The sequence below is a fragment of the Hypanus sabinus genome, chromosome 1 (genome assembly GCF_030144855.1).
Source record: "Hypanus sabinus isolate sHypSab1 chromosome 1, sHypSab1.hap1, whole genome shotgun sequence".
NCBI classification, from domain to species: Eukaryota; Metazoa; Chordata; class Chondrichthyes; order Myliobatiformes; family Dasyatidae; genus Hypanus; species Hypanus sabinus.
The window spans coordinates 140,097,910-140,115,914 of record NC_082706.1 but is presented as its reverse complement, the minus strand read 5'-3'; the positions used below and the strand labels follow the sequence as shown (position 1 = coordinate 140,115,914).

Sequence of the window (18,005 nt, the reverse complement as noted above, 5' to 3'; positions counted from 1 at the left end):
TCCCTGACATCAGCTGAACAGAACCACTGATTACTGCCATTGTCTCTTGGAGAAGGAATTGTGTATTGAGTACTGTACTATTCATTGAAACCCCTCGGGGACAACCAGAGTGGTCTGGTTGAGGGATTGCATTATCCCAACCTGATTGACATCTGAGACCCCGTGAGTAAGGATAAAAGAGGGGTCTGGGGAACACCCCTTTAGACGCAACAGGAGAAACGCTAGAAATCCCATGACAGCGTTTTATAGTGAAAGCTGGTGGGGACTCGTGTGCGTCCTCCCTTGCCTGGGTGGTGGGCTCACCACAGAAGAATGGTTTAGCTAAAGGAGAGGTCACAATTGAACGGCCACGACAACGAGACACCTGACAGATCGAAATCATAAAGCAAGGTTGGAAAAACCCGTAGCGATAAATGTTCCCATTCTCTCTCTCTCTCCAACAATTGCAACACAGCGACAACCAAAAGACAACAGCTTGTGGAACTGCAGTGAACTTTATATTTCCATTGGACAGTACATTATCCCCTAGACAACGATAGAGCTTATTTCTTATTATTATTATACCCGCACTTATAAGTTTAGTATTGACGACGTATATTATCTGTATATTTGCATAGATATTATTTTTATGTATTTTTACTAATAAATACTGTTAAAAATAGTATCATCAGACTTCAACGGACGTCTCTATCTTTGCTGGTAAGTCACCCAGTTACGGGGTTCGTAACACCTCCATTCAGAAGAAAACAGTGCAGTGTTTTTTTTTAACTCAAATGTCTCTCTCCACTTCTGAAGAAAAATGTGCTGTGCTTTTTTTTTAAACTTAAATATCTCTCTCTGGGTCCTTCTGAAGAAAATATGCTGCATTTTAACAAGTAGGTAGTCGTCTTGGGTTCATTTTAGAACTTCCTTGTCGCCACTGTAATGTTTTGTAACTCCAGAAAGTACTCAAAAGAAAAATACAAGAGCTGGGATAATTGTCTACTCTGTCTCTTCTTTTCAGTGAGACTCTCACATATAATGCGGTGGTGTAATAACGTATGCCATTCATGTATTTCTTACATATAACCCATAATAAATTATGTAAACAAACAACGATGCTTAATCAAACAATATACTTACAAAATTACTCAAATATTGAACACACTACAGCAATACTCCCTGCTTCTCCATGTTCCAGGAAAGAAGATTACCATTTAGATTGATGTTGCAAAAGAGCAGTATTAGGTTAGTATTAAGTTACTACTACCAAGCTGAGGTGACGGCATTAGATTTTAGTTTAAACGTTTCATCCAGTAGCCCCATTGGCCTAGCATTTATTATTTTTCTATTGGCTCTTTACCATTCTTATTAAACCTTTGTGAACTACTCATTCTGCCAGTGTATCTCTCCCTCTGCAGTTGGGCAATCACTGAACACAATATAAATCTAGGCAGTTCAATATTCAGTCAGTTTCAATGAGATTTCCCTCTCATTGTTCTAAGCTCCAGTGAGTACAGGCCCTGAGTCATCAAATGATCCCTATGTATCAACCCAGAGATACGTTGCACTTCATGAGAAAAGATGCCTACACTCCTGCCTCTGAGGAGTACAGTAGTGCAGCTAGTTGAGGTGCTGCCTTGCAGCTCCCAAGATCTGGCTGCAATTTGTGCCTCTATATGTGGGTTTGTCACCTTGCAACTGCATGAATGTCCCCCAGGTGCTTCAGTTTCCTGCCACATCCCAAATACATACAGGTTATTAGGTGAATTGGCTGCAGTAAATTCCCCCTAGTACATGGATGAGTTGCAGAAACTGGAGCAGTTGACGGGAACTTGGGAATAGTGTAAATGAGTTGGCATCATTGGTTGTCTGTCAGCTTTAGTTTATCTAGTTTTTCATAAAAATTCAGTTATATTCCCTTTTTCCTGTAAATGTCTTCAAGGAAATGAATCTCAAGGTAGTGTATGGTAACATATACCTACTTTGATAATAAATTTACTTTGATCCTTGATCTATAAAAAGCACAGAAATTACATACTCTGGCTATTCTTTAGGGTGGTACAGTGCCAGACGCCCGGGTCAATACTGATCTCATTGTTTTCTGCGTAGAACTTGCATGCTTTCCCTGTGACCTTGTGGGTTTCCTCCTGATACTCCATTCTCCTCATATATCCTAAGGTTGATAGACTAATTGGCTACTAATAATTTTGCACTAGTGTATTGATGATTGGTAGAATCCAGGAGGAGCTGATGGGTGTGTGGGAGAGACTAAGATGGGGTCAGGTAGAATTTTTATAAAAATAAGTGGCCAATATTTGCCATGGACTTGGAAGTCTCACTCTCTCACTCTCTGACCTTGACCTCAGTTTTAAATCACTACTTCATTTTCTCGTAATGATGTTCCTTCATTCAGGACTTGTAAAGCATTTTGATACCAATGCCCTCTCTCTCCTTTATGATCTTATAGTTTCTGGATCAGAGATAGGACGTGGTTGAGGTAGGTTCAATAACATTTAAAAGACATTTTGACAGCTAAAAGGATAATTCAAGATCAAAGTCAAGTTTGATCTCATAGCATACAGACCCAGGTAATAAATGCCATAAGCATTTGGGTTTACAGGAGCAGCAACAACTTAGCTCATTACAAACATGACAATCATAAATTACCTACACTCAAATTAACATAAATTATACAGAACTTACATGACAAATTAAACAAGCATAGACATAATAACAACAGAGCAAGTTGAGGCAAATACAGTCCAAGACAGATTTAGAGGGATATGGGACTAGATTAAATGGTCACCTTGGTTAGCATGGACCAGCTGAGATGAAGGGTCTATTTCTGTGCTGTACGACACTCTGACTTTCTAAGACCAGACCAATTTCTAAATTCTAGCTTCTGTAGTCTTAGGTGACAGAATAACCCTCTCATTCCAGGAATTAACCTCACAAATCTCTTCTGGACTGTACACAATGGTATGATACCCTTTCTGGAATATGGATACCATACTGTAGGTAAATCTATAATAATGACAGCTCTTGTAGACCTTGCCTAGGTTACATTGGTTGAAGGGAATTGTTAGAAAGGGAACTCAGTTCAGCAAATAGCAAACTCTCCTGGAATCCAGTAGAATGAACTGTCAGCTGACGTGTCAGATACAGAATGCCTTGGTATGTTTAGCAGAAATTTCAAAATGGTTCTATTTGCTGTGATGTTGTAAATTATGATTTGGAACTACAAATTTCCAGGTGTTCTAAATTAGATCACACTGTCTGAAGATTATAAATTAATTTAATTCAGTGTGACTATGAGAGAAGGATTCCTTCCTCTTGTTTCTAATTTAGGTTCCACACTGGCAAGAGGAGATCTTGAATGAAGCCAATAATTGAGCAGGTGTTCCTGGTGTCAATGAGAATTAAAGTCAAAGTGTTTGCAAATTGAAAACTTAAATTTTATCCAGAACTCAATAGTTATATCTTTTGTTCAGAATATTTTTTTATCTCCTTTGAAAGTGTACTCTATAATTATAGTCAGCTTCCCCTATATGAATCACCCCCATGTATTTGGCTTTACCACTGTCAACCCCTCAACCATCAGTGTTCTGGGATGGGGGGCTTCATTTTACAGAAACATAAATGGGGCAGCCCCAGAAATGCATCCTGGGGCAATGCCTCCATGAAGGGGGTGTGAAGACCATAAGACCATTGACATGGGAGCAGAATTAGGCCATTTGACCCAATGAATCTGCTTCACCATTCAATCATGGCTGATCCTTTCTTTTCCCCTCCTCTGCCCCACTCCTTGGCCCCTTCCCCATAATCTTATACACAAAAGTCAAGGACAAGGGCAGTAGGTGCATGGGATTATCACAAACGACAGTTCCTCCTCCAAGTCAGAAGTCATCCTTGTTCAGTAAACTATCACCGCTCTTTATTGATGTCTAAATTTTCCACCATTCAGTAGTTTAATTGGTCAGTCAGCATCTGTACCGAGAAAAAACAAGAGTTAGTGTTTTAGGTCGAGAACTTATTGTCAGTATGAGAAATTGTGTGTGTGTTTTATATAGTGCAGAGGGGGAAGTGTGGAGACATCCAAGGGAATATCTGAAGTTGGTTGGAGACCAAGGTTGTCCAGATGACAACTACTGTCAGTGCTATAGCCTCTATCACAGGATGGCAAATGCCAATACAAGAAGATATTGCCATCCAGGATAAAAGCATTGTCTGTCCACTATCACTGTTCATAGTTGACGTGATTTGTAGAAATACTGGAGTTAAACAATAGCACACTATTTCCTCTCCTGTCTAGCTAAATTCTAAAGATCATGTTCTTTAGGGTTTTGTGTGCAATTTCAATGTCCTTGTAGGGAGGTTTGCAAGTCCTACTCAGGAGGGTTTAAACCCATGTAGCAGAAGGGGTGGGAACCAGAGAAGTAGATCACCAGGTAGCGTGATTGTTGAATTTCAAATTGGAATTGGTTTATTATTACCACATGTACGGAGATACAGAGAAAAGTTTGTATTGCATTCTGTTCCAAAAGAGGGCAGAGCAGGTAAATAATAAGGTACAACATCAAACCAAGTTAGATTGTGAGATTGGATCTTTTTAAAAAAAAAATCCCTCATAAGAGTCCACTTAGCTTAGGTTAGGTCAAGTACATTTAATGGTAAAAGAAGTAAGGTCATGTGTCAGATTATTGAATAAGGTGGGGCCCACAGTGTGCAAAGGAGTGTTAAAGGTGAGGCACATGAGTTTAGATCCTGGATTACTGTATTAATACAGAAACTTGAGAGAGGGATGGGAATGGCAGCTTAATATTTCAGGGTTTAGATGTTTCAAATGTGCTAGAAGGATGATAATGAGGTGGGGGAGTTACATTACTCATCAGGGAGAATGTAACTGCTGCACCTAGACAGGGCAAACTGGAGGGTTCATCTCGAAGTAATATGCTTAGAGCTCAGGAATAAAGAAAGATGCAAACACTCTGATGAAGTTACACTACAGTTCTCTCAATAGACAGTGGGACAGAAGTACAAAGGCATAGAAAATTGTAAGTACAAGTACATAGAAAATTGAAAAAGCAACTGGGTTATTTTAGTAAGTGATTTTGACTTTCTTATTATTGACTGGCACATCCTTAGTCCCAGGGACCTAAATGATGTACTTTGTTAAGTAGGCAAGGGCTATACTAGACCTTGTTCCAGGAAGTGAGCTTGGGCATGAGATCAGAGTTTTAGCTAGGGAGCATTATGGGAACTGTGATCAGAACTCTGTAAGTTTTAAGGTAGTTATGGACAAGAATCATTCTGGTCCTAGGGTGAAGGTGAAAAATTGGTGGAAGTCTGATTATAACAGTATTAGACAGGATATGAGGGAAGTAAATAGGGAGAGTCTGTTTGTGGGTAAGTCCACATCTGACACGTGGAAGTCCTTAGAAGGCCAACTGGTTAGAATTCAGGACCAGTGTGATCCTGTAAGGATGAAAGATAAAAGGTGACAAGGTTCAGGTTTAGGGTGACAAAAGCTATTTCTAGCTTAAACAAAATGAAAAAGGGTGCATAAGTAAGGTTTAGGAAACTGAAAGCAGTGAAAGCCCTTGAGGAATATACAAAAAGCAGAAATTAATTTAAGCAAGAGATTAGGAGAACTAAAGGGGACCTTGAGGTGATCTTGACAAATAGGATTAAGAAAATTCACAAGGAATTTTATATTTATATAAGGAGGGAAAAGGCAAATACACTTAAGGACAAAGAGGGAGATCTATACCTGGAGCCAGAGGAAGGGGGATGAGGTCCTAAATAAGGTACAAGAGATTCTGCAGATGCTGGAAATCATATGCATCACACACAAAATGCTGGATGGATTCAACAGGTCAGGTGGCATCAATAGACTGATCAACAGTCAATGTAGGGTCTTGCCTCAAAATGTCAACTGCTTATTGTCTTTAATAGATGCTGCCTAATCTGCTGAGCACCTCCAGCATTTTGTGTGTGGTCCTAAATGAGTACTTTGCATCAGTATACACCAAGGAAGAGTTCATGGAGGATGCTATGCTGAACAAGGAGGGTAATGCTAATATTCTTGGGTACAGTATGTGGATATTAAGAAGGCTTTCATCAGTTGGGGCATTGAATATAATCTTTGGCAGATCATAATGCAGTTGTTCAAGATATTGGCATAGATACACTTGAAGTACAGTTCAACTTTGGTCACTCTTTATAGGAAAATGAAACTAAATTCGAAAGAATAAAGAAGGATTTATTTTTTATGATTTACAAAGATATTGCCAAAAGGGACAGAATTATACAGAGTGGTTCGGCAAGCTGAACTTTATTAATTAGAACACAAGAGACTGGGGGGTGATCTCAGGGGGGAATATAAATCATGAGAGATATAGATAGGGTGAGTGATCTTTCTTCCAGGGTTATGGAATCAAAAACTAGAGGATATAGTTGTAAGTTGAGAGGGGAAATACTTTGTAAGTACCTGAGGAGCAACTTTTTTTTATAGGCAATCACAAAGACACCAAGTGAACAACAGGAAGAGCACAGACCATCCTAAACTCTTCACCCTCATGTATCATTAAGCAATTTCTGCCTTGCCGGGTGCAGGTCTGCAAATCCATATTGTTCTCTGTTGCCACTGTAGAACCACTGGTATTGGAATGGAAGCAGTTCTTCCTCAATCCCAAGGGATCACCAAAAAAGATAAAGAGAGCTATGGTGGGTCTCCAATGCTCTGATTAAATGCAGCTTGCCTTCATTGTTTGCATATAACACCTTGCAATGAACCTCCTCAATGGTGGGATCTTTTAAATCCATAAGATGAGCCAGTGTAATGCCTCAAACAAAAATGTCATCCTTGACAAAGCAGCATTAAATCTTAACAGCCAGAGATGCCCAAGAGACCAGAATTAGAGGCATGTCATGATATTGGAGTGGCAGAGAAGCAGCAGTGTTTCCAGAGATTGGGTTGGAGGGGGAACTGTTACGGATATGGGAGTGAGACAATGGAAGTGACACCAAAATTGGTGGTATCATGGATAGTGAAGATTAAAGTTTCTGCAGAATCAACTGGGAAAGTGTGCAAGGGAATAGCAGATAGAATTTAACTCAGCCAAGTTTGAAATTAAGTGCTTTGGAAAATTAAACCTGGGAAAGACCTACATAGTGAATGGTAGGGCCCTGGAGAGTGTTGTAGTACAGAGAGACCTTGTGGTACAAGTATATGGTTCCCTGAAAGTAGAGACACAGATACATGGCATACAGGCCCTCATCAGGAGTTGGGGCCTCAGGTTAAATTTTAGAAACCATTGAGGAGGCTGCATTTAGAGTACTATGTTCAGTTTTGATAGTCATAATATAGAAAAGATGTGGTTAAGTTTGAGAGGGTGCAGAGAAGATTCAAGGGGCTGATTGGTGGGCTTGAATGATAAAGGGAGATTGGATCAGTTGGAACTGCTTTCCCTGGAGCACAGAAGGCTGAGAGCTGGCATGATAAGAGTTATATAAATTTATGAAAAGCATAGGTAAAGTAGGTAGTCAGAGTCTGTTTCCCATGGCTGCAGTGTCTAAAACTAGAAGGCATGTTCAGGATGAGTGGGAGGAGGTTTAAAGGAAATCTAAGGAGTAAATTTTTCGAACACAGTGTCGTTGGTATCAGGCATGATCTGCCAGAGGAGGTGCTGGAGGTAGGAACAATAGCCTTCCTAACTTCTCTCTCTAACCCAGTCCCTCGCATGCTAATGATGTCTTCACAAACTTTTTCTGCACTCTTTCCAATCAGGGTGATCAAAGCTGAACACCAGCTTCCAAATGTGGCCTCACAAGCATCTTACATAATTGCAAAATACCATCCCAATGTCTATACTCAGTGTGCAAAATGGCTTTCCTCACCACCTACCTATGATGCTACTTTCAGGAAACATGTACTTATACTCCTGGTTTCCTTTGATCTACAGCACTTTCCTGGGCATTAATAACTGGGAAAGAAACTACAGATTCAGATATGTTTATTTTTCATATGTACATTCAAACATACAGTGGAACGTATCATCTACTTTAACAACCAACACAACCTAAGAATGTGTTAGGGGCATCCCACAAATGTCACCGCATATTCCAGTGCCAACAAAGCATGTCCTCAGTGTTTAGCACCACAACACGAGCAACAACACCAATACAATAACAAAACAAATCAGCAAAACATGGCTATATTCCTCCAACCTACCCACCCCACACACATAAACAGGTCTGCAAACCCAGAAGGCCACCTCTAGGCCTTTGACCTCCAATATTTAGGCTATAAGGCCATAAGATATAGGAGCAGAATTAAGCCATTGAATTACCTGAATACTGAAACCCTCCGTGACTGTTGTAACATTGCCCTTTTGGAATGCATTTCTATTTCCCCTTGTAATTTGTAGACCACACCCTTATTACTGTTTGGGAGCCTGTATACAACTCCCATCAGGATATTTTTACCCTTCAGTTCCTTAGCTCTACCCACAATGCTTCAACACTTTCTGACCTTATGTCGCCTCTTTCTAAAGATTTGATTTAATTTTTTACCAACAGAGCAACGCCCCACACCCCCCAGTCTTTATGACTGTTCTTTTGATACTGCAAATTCATCAATCTTATTCTGTATACTGTGCGCATTCAGATTAAACACCTTCAGTCCTGTATTCACCTTTTCAATTTTGTCTGCCTTTTACATTGCAACTCATCCTGTTGACTGAAATGTTGCTCTCTCAACAGCCTTTCCTCACTACACATTGCCCCTGGTTGTAAACCAGCTGCTTCATCTTCAGCACTATCACCCACCATTGCTACAATACTTCTTGCATTGAAATATCGGCAGCTCAGGACACTAGTTGCATCACGCTCAACCTTTTGATTCCTAACTTTGTCTGAGATCTTACCAACATCTGCCTCCCCAACCCTTCCACTAACTGTTCAGGTACTTTGGTTCCTATCCCCATATAACTCTAGTTTAAACCCCAATGCGCAGCATTAACAAACCTTCCCGCTAGAATATTAGTCCCCCTTCAGTTCAGGTGTAAACTGTCCGTTCTGTACAGGTCCCACCTTCCCTAGAAGTGAGCCCAATGATCCAAAAATCCTATGCCCTCCCTCCTACACCAACTCCTTACCTATGTGTTAAACTGTATGATCTTCGAGTTCCGGGCTCAATAGCACGTGGCATGGGTAGCGATCCTGAGATCACAATCCTGGTGGTCCTGCTGTTTAACTTAGCACCTAACTCCTTGAATTCCCTATGCATAACCTTGTCACCCCTGTCATTGGTACCTACATGGACTATGACTTCTGGCTGTTCACCCTTCTGCTTAAGACTGCTAAGGTCTCAATCCAACATGCTGCGGCCCCTGGCACCTGGGAGGCAACATGCCATCCAGGAATATCGTTCTCGCTCACAGAACCTCCTGTCTGCTCCCCTAACAAACCCCTATCACCACATCATGCCTCTTCTGAATCACAGAAGAAAACTCAGTGCCAGAGACCCAACCACTGTGACTTTACTCTGTTAGATCAACAGTATTCTAAGTGATAAGCCTATTGTTGAGGGTGATGGCCACAGGGCTACTATGCACTGGCTTCTTATCCCCATGCAGACTGTCACCATGAGTCGGCCTCACACCCTCAGGCTCACAAACATTGGGCCACCAAACTCAGGACAAGCCAACCCAGGGGCTTCGACCTTTGGGCTTTGACCTCTGGACTCACCAACTTCAGTCTATGACCTTCAACTTCTAAAAGCTCCAACCTTTGGACCTCAACCACCAGATTTCACTGACCTCTGGGCATTGACCTCAGTGCTCACTGATCATGGGACTTTGATCACCAGGCCTTGATCCCCAGATCACTGATGTCCAGGCCTCAAACCTCAGATTCGATGACCTGTGGGTTTTGACCCTGGAACTTGCCAATCACGGGCCTCCAACCACAGGACCAGCTAACGTACCTCCTCAGGCCTCCAGTTCCAGGACAGGACTCTCTAACCTTAGAACCCCAACCCCAGGACTCAACAACTGAAATCACCAGCCCTCATTCTTGGGGCTCACAGACCTCCGTCCTCAGGGATTGCCAGGCTACGAAATTGGAGAGCTCTATCTGGAACTCTGACCCCCGACTTCTTCCCCCAACTCTACATTCACTGTCTTTGAATTCTCACTTCCCTCCATCCCTGTCCCCAGCTCTCACCTGATGCTGGTCTCCCCACACTGTTTCAAAAACCATCCCTATGAACTTATGAAAGAAGGATTTTCATTATTATATTAGTGAACCTCGCATGTGTTTAGACCAGAAAATGGATCCACCATAGATTAATTTGGAATGAAAGTGTTAATCAACCTGAAATCAAGTTAAGTTTACTCCTCAGAGTTAACTCCGTCAGATGTGAGAAATAGGATTATTTTTACATCTCGTGTTTTAGAAGTGCAAAACTGGGGATTCGTTTAGATTGTGCTGGTTAATACCATGTTATCAAGTCAAGAAACGCATCACTATTTGTCACCCTGACTGGCACTTATTTGCAAAGGCATTGCATAAATTATTTGTGGCTCACTGCAGTCTGGAGCTCTCCCATGTTTCTGATGCATTTGCTGCCTAAAGAAATTAATGAAATAATATCCACAAATGAGTTATTTATAATCCCAGACAGGTGAATGAAGGGCTGTGGCATTTATTATTTTAGAGCATTGAAAAGGGACCTGAAGTGGATGGTAAAATGGACAACTGGTGATTTAACATTAATGTACATTTGCAGACTTCCACATCTAACCTTGTGCAAAACAGACACAATAGAAATGTGGGAGAGACATAGATTCTAGTGAGAAGCTGAATAATTTATGCCATTCAATTCCTGATAGACACTTCGATAATACAATAAGCAATGAGAAATATTGAGGGAGGAGACAGGTGGATGGCAAACTAAATATATGCCATAATGGGAATAAGAAATCAAATGTCATTTAAAATAGTTAGAAAAAGTAACTTTATTATTTTAAGTACTGTAACATCGAACTTTGTGGGTACAAGATCATGAGGGGCATGGAGAGGAAGAATGCACACAGTTTTGTTTTGAAGGACAGTGCAACTAAAAACTAGAGACCATAGGTTTAAGGTGAGAAAGGAAAGATTTAAAAGGACTTGATGGGCAACTCCTTCCTTAAAAATTGGTACATATATATGGAATGAGCTGCTAGAGGAAGTAATCGAGGTAGGCATAATGAGAGCATTGAGAAAAGATATTTGGATAAATATGTGGATAGGAGCAGTGTAGAATAAAATGGGCCAAACATGGGCAGACAGGATTAGCTTGATTTGAAACATGAATGAGTCAAGCCAAAGAGCTTGTTTCCATGCTGTATTACTCGATGACTCTTTGGCAATGGAAGAGCATTCAATAGGAATTTCGAAAAGAATTAGGTAAATTCTGAAAAAAGGAAGGATTAACAAGACTGTAGTAAAGGAGACTGTGCTAACTGGAAAGCATTAAGTGTCAAGTTGCTGGTGAATCTGACTTTGAGACATGTACCGTTAACTTACTCTGTTTAAAAAAAAGTCTGAGAAGTCCTTTGGCCAGCTGCTTCCACGAAGACCATCAAGTGCTCATCGAGGACATACAAGAGATTCTACCATTGTGGGAAATCTAGGACAACATATACAAAATGATAGAAAGACCCAGCAGGTCTGGCAGCATTTCTAGAAGGAAATGATAGTCTTGATGAAGAATCTTTACCAGAAAAGTTAACTGTTCATTTCCCTCCACAAATGCTACCTGACCTGCTGAGTTCCTCTAGCATTTTATGTGTGATTCTCATCAAGGACATGTCATTTACTAGCACTTGGTCCATAACCTTCCACGTCTTGGTGATTCAAGTGCTCTTCTAAGTACTTCAATGTGGTGAGAGTCTGCCTCCACTGCCTCAGGTAATGAACTGCAGTTTCTAACCACTGTTTGAAAAGTAAATATTCTTCCTTAGATACCCTCTAAGTTTCTGGCCCTACCATCTCATCAGACAGTGCATTCTAAGTTCCAAGCACTCAGGTTGAGCAAGTTCTTCCTTATAAAGTCAGAGAGACAGTAAGCAATACCACAAGAATGAAAGACCCTTCCACACAACCAGTCCATGCTGACCACATTTCCCACTCAGCTGGACCTACTTTCCTGCATTTGAACCATATCCCTCCAAACTCAACCCTTCATATACCTATCTGAGGGCTTCTCTTTTTGCACTTTTTAAAATTTTATATCTTTGCAGTATACTGCTACTGCAAAACAATAACTTTCATGTCATATAACACAAGAAATTCTGCAGATGCTGGCAATCTAAAGCAACGCACTCTAATTGCTGGAGGACCTGAACAGGTTAGGCAGCATCTGTGGAGATGAATAAGCACTCGAAGTTTCAGACCGAGACCCTTCGTCAGGACTGGAAAGGAAGCGGGAGAACACCAGAATAAAAAGGTGGGGGAGGGAAGGAGGATAGCTGGAAGGTGACAGGTGAAATGTAAAGAGTTGGAAAGGAAGAATCTGATAGTAGAGGAGAGTGGACTATGGGAGAAAGGGATGAAGGAAGGGCATCGGGGGAGGTGTTAGGCAGGTGAGAAGAGGTAGGGGGCCAGAGTGGGGAACAGAAGATGAGGGAAGTGGGAGGGAAAAATTATTGGAAGGAGAAACTGATATTCATGCCATCAGGTTGGAGGCTACCTGGACGGAATATGAGGTGTTACTCCTCCATCCTGAGAAAGGCCTCATCATGGTACGAGGAGGTCATCAACTGGCATGTTGGAATGGGAATGAGGATAGGAATTAAAATGATTGGCCACCAGAAAATTCTGCTTTCAGTGGATGGAACAGAAGTGCTCGATGAAGCAGTCTCCCAGTTTACGACAGGTCTCACCAATGCATCGGGAGCATCGGATACAATAGAAGACCCCAGCAGAGTCACAGGTGAAATGTTGCATCATCTGGAAGAACTGTTTGGGGCCCTGAATGGAGGTGATCAGGGAGGTGAATAGGCAGGTGTAGCACTTTTGCTGCTTACAGGGATAAGTGCCAGGAGGGAGGTTAGTAGGGAGGCAACTGTCAGCTTAGAGGAGCAACACCCCATATTCATTCTGGGTTGTCTTCAATCTGACAGCATGAAATTCAATTTCTCCTTCCAATTAAAAATACCCTCCCTTTCCCCAACCCATCTTCTTCTATTCACCACTCTGGCATCTTACCTCGTCTCCTCACCTGCCTGTCACCTCTCCCTGCTGCCCCTCCTTCTTCCCTTCCTCCTGAGGTCCACTCTGCTCTCCTATCAGTTTCCTTCCACTCCAGCCCGTTACCTTTCCCACCCACCTGGCTTCACCTTTCACCTTCTGGCTATTCTCCTTCCCCTCCCCTATCTTATTATTCCCCTCTTCCTTTGCCATCCTGAAGAAGGGTCTGAGCCCAAAGTATCAACTGTTTATTCATTTCCATAGATGCTGCCTGAAATACTGAGTTCACCCAACATTTCATGTCATGTAAGTCAGTAATAATAAATCTGATTCTGAATTTAAAATATAACTATTGTACCTGCCTGAGCCACTTCCTGTGGCAGCTTGTTCCATGTACTCAACACTGTATCAGGGCTCTTTTAAATCTTTCCTCTTTCACCATAAATCTGTGCCCACTAGTTTTGAACTCCCCAATGCTATGAAAAGTCTGTAACCACCTGACTTATCTAAGTCTCTCACAATCTTAAACACTTCTGAAAGGTTGCCCTTCATTTTCCCATGGTCCAAGAAATAAAGATCTAGCCTGACTAACCTCTCCCTTTAACGCAGAACCCCTGGTTTTGGCAAGATCTTCACAAATCTTTTCTGCAACCTTTCCAGCTTAACTGCACACAGTACTCTAAGAGCAACCTCACCAACAATTGTAACTGCGACATAATTTCCATAGCCTTCAGTCCTGGTAAAGGATCTTGGCTCAACACTCCTCTCTCTCCACAGATGCTGCCTTACCCATCGAGTTCCTTTATCAGTGTGTTTATTGATCCAGATTTCAGCATCTGTAGTCTCTTCTATATTCATACAGTTTTATGTATTAGAACCATAAAATGCAAAATTGATGACTACTAAATTTTAAGAAGATACTGCTTTATCTCTGGAGAATATTGGTGATAGATTAAAAGATGATAAGGTAGATAGGGGAGAATGAAAGATCACCAATATAAATTTTAAATCTGTTTGTCTCTCCAGGTGAACTACTGAGAATTTCCATTGTCAAATATTTTATTCCAGTTGTTCAACATCTGCACAATTTTGTTTTGTCACCTGGTAAAACAGGAAGGCAAGGCGACCCTATGTGTCAATTGTAATCCCTACAGTAGAACATGTGAAAGCTGCATTCTTGAGAAATCTGCCGACTTCATTTAACTACCTGACAAGGTGAATAATCATTCATGAAACTTCCAAGGCAATGAAACGTTGTGCCATTTCATCCTCAGCCAACTCACTAATTAGATACCAGATTTCAGCAATAACCTTGCATTTCATTGAACCACTGGATATACTCACAGTCCCAACAGGACTTGAAACGATCAGGTTTCATGGAACAATCTGGTATGATTTCTTTTCAGACTAAAGTTTGTTGATTAAAAACCAGAAGTTCCACGGGTAGTTAGCACAAAATGTGTAACAAACTGCATTTAATGGCAATGTACAAGATCATTATCTGGATTAAACACCATTTGGTCTGTTAAGTCCACACAAGCTCTATGCAAAAGCAATTCAGTTAGCCCCACTCCTACAACTGTTATGTTTTTCCTCTTCAAATAGATCTATTTTTTTGAAAGCTCTGTTACTTGTCCCCCGGCAATAGATCTCAAGTACTTACTGAGTAAAATTCATAGTTATCTATACCCCTCATAACTTTGTATATTTACATTGGATCTCCCTTCATTCTCCAGTATTGCAGTGAATTTTTTAATCCACTATAGTAAACTTCTTCTGTACCCTTTCTAAAGTTTGATTGGGTAACTTACTCACCAACCACGTCTCTTCTGACTGCTGAAAGCATTTGTATTTTGCAACTATCCACTGACTATATTTATCATACTGCTGTAGTTTCAGTCTTGAGTTCTGCTTGCTATCGTTCCAAGTGACTTTTCGATATAGGCACACTTTTATTTGGCTGTTTGTTGGGAGCTCAAGAGCAGAAGCCAGCCATATGGTCGCCTGGGACTTCTGAAAGCAAACAGAGAGAGTAAACAGCATAATCCAAAAGCAAAATGTCATCAACATGAAACAGTGTCTCTGTTTCTTTTGGTGTGTTTATTCAGAGAGAGAGTAGATGCCATCAGCAATGCCAGCACATAATGCCCATCTGAATTCACCCCAGAAATGAGCTCCTAGTCTGAGTTAACCACACTCCACTCACAGCTACATCCCTGGTCACCACATATAGGAAACATCAATAATCTTGAAAGAGTGCAGAATAAAAATTAAAAAGATGTGCCAGGACTCGAAAACCTGAATTAAAAAGAAAGCTTGAATAGGTTAGGACTTTATTGTTTGGAGAGCAGACAAATAAAGGAATGTCTTATAGAGGTAGACAAAATTATGAGGAGGATAGATACAATAAATAAATGCAAGCTTTTTCCCTTTCAGGTTAGATGAGACGAGAATTATAGGTCATTGGTTTAGGATGAAAGGTGAAATGTTTAAGGGGGATCTGAGGGGAAGCTTCTTTACTCATAGTGTGGTGTGAGTGTGCAATAAGCTGCCAGCAGAATTGGTGAATAAAGTTCAACTGTAGCATTTAAGAGAAGTTTGGAGAAGTACATGGATGGGAGGTATATGGAGGGCTATGGTCTGGGTGCAGGTCGATGGAACTCAACAAAAAAATAGTTGGCATGGACGAGATGGGCCAAAGGGCTTGATTCTGTGCTGTAACACTCTGTCTCTATGACTCTGTACAAGGAGTTTACATACAAGGTACGTACTGTACATACACAGAGAATGCATATACATATAACATTAAGGAGATCCAGCTGTCACGGAACAATCTAACAAACTTCTGCAGAAATTAGGCCATGTGATTGTATCTTGGTTGGGTATGGCAATTTGTAATCTGCAGGAAAGAAATAAATAGCAGGAAGTGGAGAACTCAGTCCAATACACCACAGGCACATCCCTTCTACTATCACTAGTATCTACAGGTGGTGCTGCCTCAAGAAACCACCATCCATCATCAAAGATCCACACCATCCAGAATAGGCCATCTTCCTGCAGCCACCATTGGTCAAGAGATATAAAAGTCTGAAGTCCCACACCACCAGGTTCAAGACAGCTACGTTCCTTCAGCCATCCAGTTCATGAAACTACTGACACAACCTTCATCACCACACAAGAGATTCTGCAAATCTGGAAATCTTAAGCAACAATCACAAAATTCTGGAGGAACTGAGCAGGTCAGGCAGCATTTATAGAGGGAATTAAACTGTCAACAGTCTATTTCCCTCCATAGCTGCTTTCTGAGCAGCTGAGCTCCTCCAGGTCACGCTGGCTTTGAAATACTTTGATCACTTTGCACTACACTCAGTGGTACTTGATTAGGTACACCTAGAGACATGCTTGTTAATATAATTATCTAATCAGCCAATCATGTGGCAGCAATTCAATATTATAGCTGCAAAATGTTTAGGTGATGAGGCACTAATATAGGCTATATATGTTGGCATTTATTTCAAGGCAAATAGAATATGAAAGCAAGAAAATAATGCCGAGGCTTTAGAAGACACTTGTCAGGCCACACTTGGAATATTGTCAACAGGTTTTGGCCCCATATCTGAGAAAGGATGTGTTGTCATTGGAGAGAGTCCAGAGAAGGTTCATGAAGATGATTCCAGGATTGAAGGGGTTAATATATGAGGTATGTTTAGCATCTTTGGGCCTGTACTCACTGGAATTTAAAAGAATATGCAGGGATCTCATTGAAACCTACTGAATGTTGAAAGCACTAGATTGGGTGGATGTGGAGAGGATGTTTCCCATGGTGGGGGTATCCAGAACTAGAGAGCACAGCCTCAAAATTGAGGGGTGACCTTTTAGAACAGAGGTAAGAAGGAATTTGCTTAGCCAGAGAGTAGTGAATCTGTGGAGGTCAAGTCTGTGGGTATGTTTAAAGTTGAAGTTGATAGTTTCCTGATTGGGCAGGGCATCAAAGGATATGGCAAGACAGCAGCTGTATTGGGTTGTGTGGGATCTGGGGTCAGCCATGATGGAATGACAGAGCAGACTCGATGGGGTGAATGGTATAATTCTGCTCCTATGTTTTATGGTCTAAGTGATATGGTTCAAGTGTATGTGCCACTCCCTCTGAGACATTTTCCATGCCAGAAGTTTGATCATGTAGCAGCTTTCTGAAAGGGTAAAAAAGCAGTGTGGTAGATGTGGTGCATAATATGATTATGGCAGTTGTGGAGAAGGTGTTGGGCTAAAACATAGCAACTGTGGAGGATTACATCCTGCTTCTGCAGGATATGCTTGTAAGAAAGCTGTGCAAATGTGTGGGAGTTGGGGTGGAAATGGACATATCGCATGTAAAGGCTCTAAAGAAAATACAGAAGACTGTCACTGGGATGCATTAATATCCAAATACAGACAGTTTGTGAAGTGAATGATTGTATAACAGATGATTTGCTGATTGATGATATATTAGTTTGGCACTTTCATGGCAGATGTGGTAAATTGTGCAACACAAACTAAAAGAAGGATGGAAATTATAACAACTATATTAAAAGCTGCAGAAAAATATTGAGATAAAAAAGTAACTGTAGAAGTAATTAATGAAGCCTTACAAGGAATAACTAAATACTCAGACTTCAAAGCAGGGTTGTTAATGTTTTTTTCTAACCTTACAATAGAATGCTAGAAGCCTGTCAGCTATTGGTCAATATTATAAGAAATTTATTGAAAAATAAACCTGATGTTAAGTGTAAGGAAACCTGGTTGAA

General features: G+C 41.0%; 1 long non-coding RNA gene across 1 annotated transcript in view; it reads right to left on the bottom strand.

The window, feature by feature from the left end:
* Positions 1-492: 492 nt before the first annotated feature.
* LOC132398183 (uncharacterized) overlaps positions 493-18,005 on the bottom strand; it is a 30,714-nt gene continuing 13,201 nt past the window's right edge. The window contains exons 2-3 of the long non-coding RNA XR_009513564.1: positions 15,037-15,234; positions 493-3,969 (exon numbers count right to left, since the gene is read on the bottom strand). This is a non-coding gene — a long non-coding RNA (uncharacterized LOC132398183). The remainder of the gene's footprint in view (positions 3,970-15,036; positions 15,235-18,005) is intronic.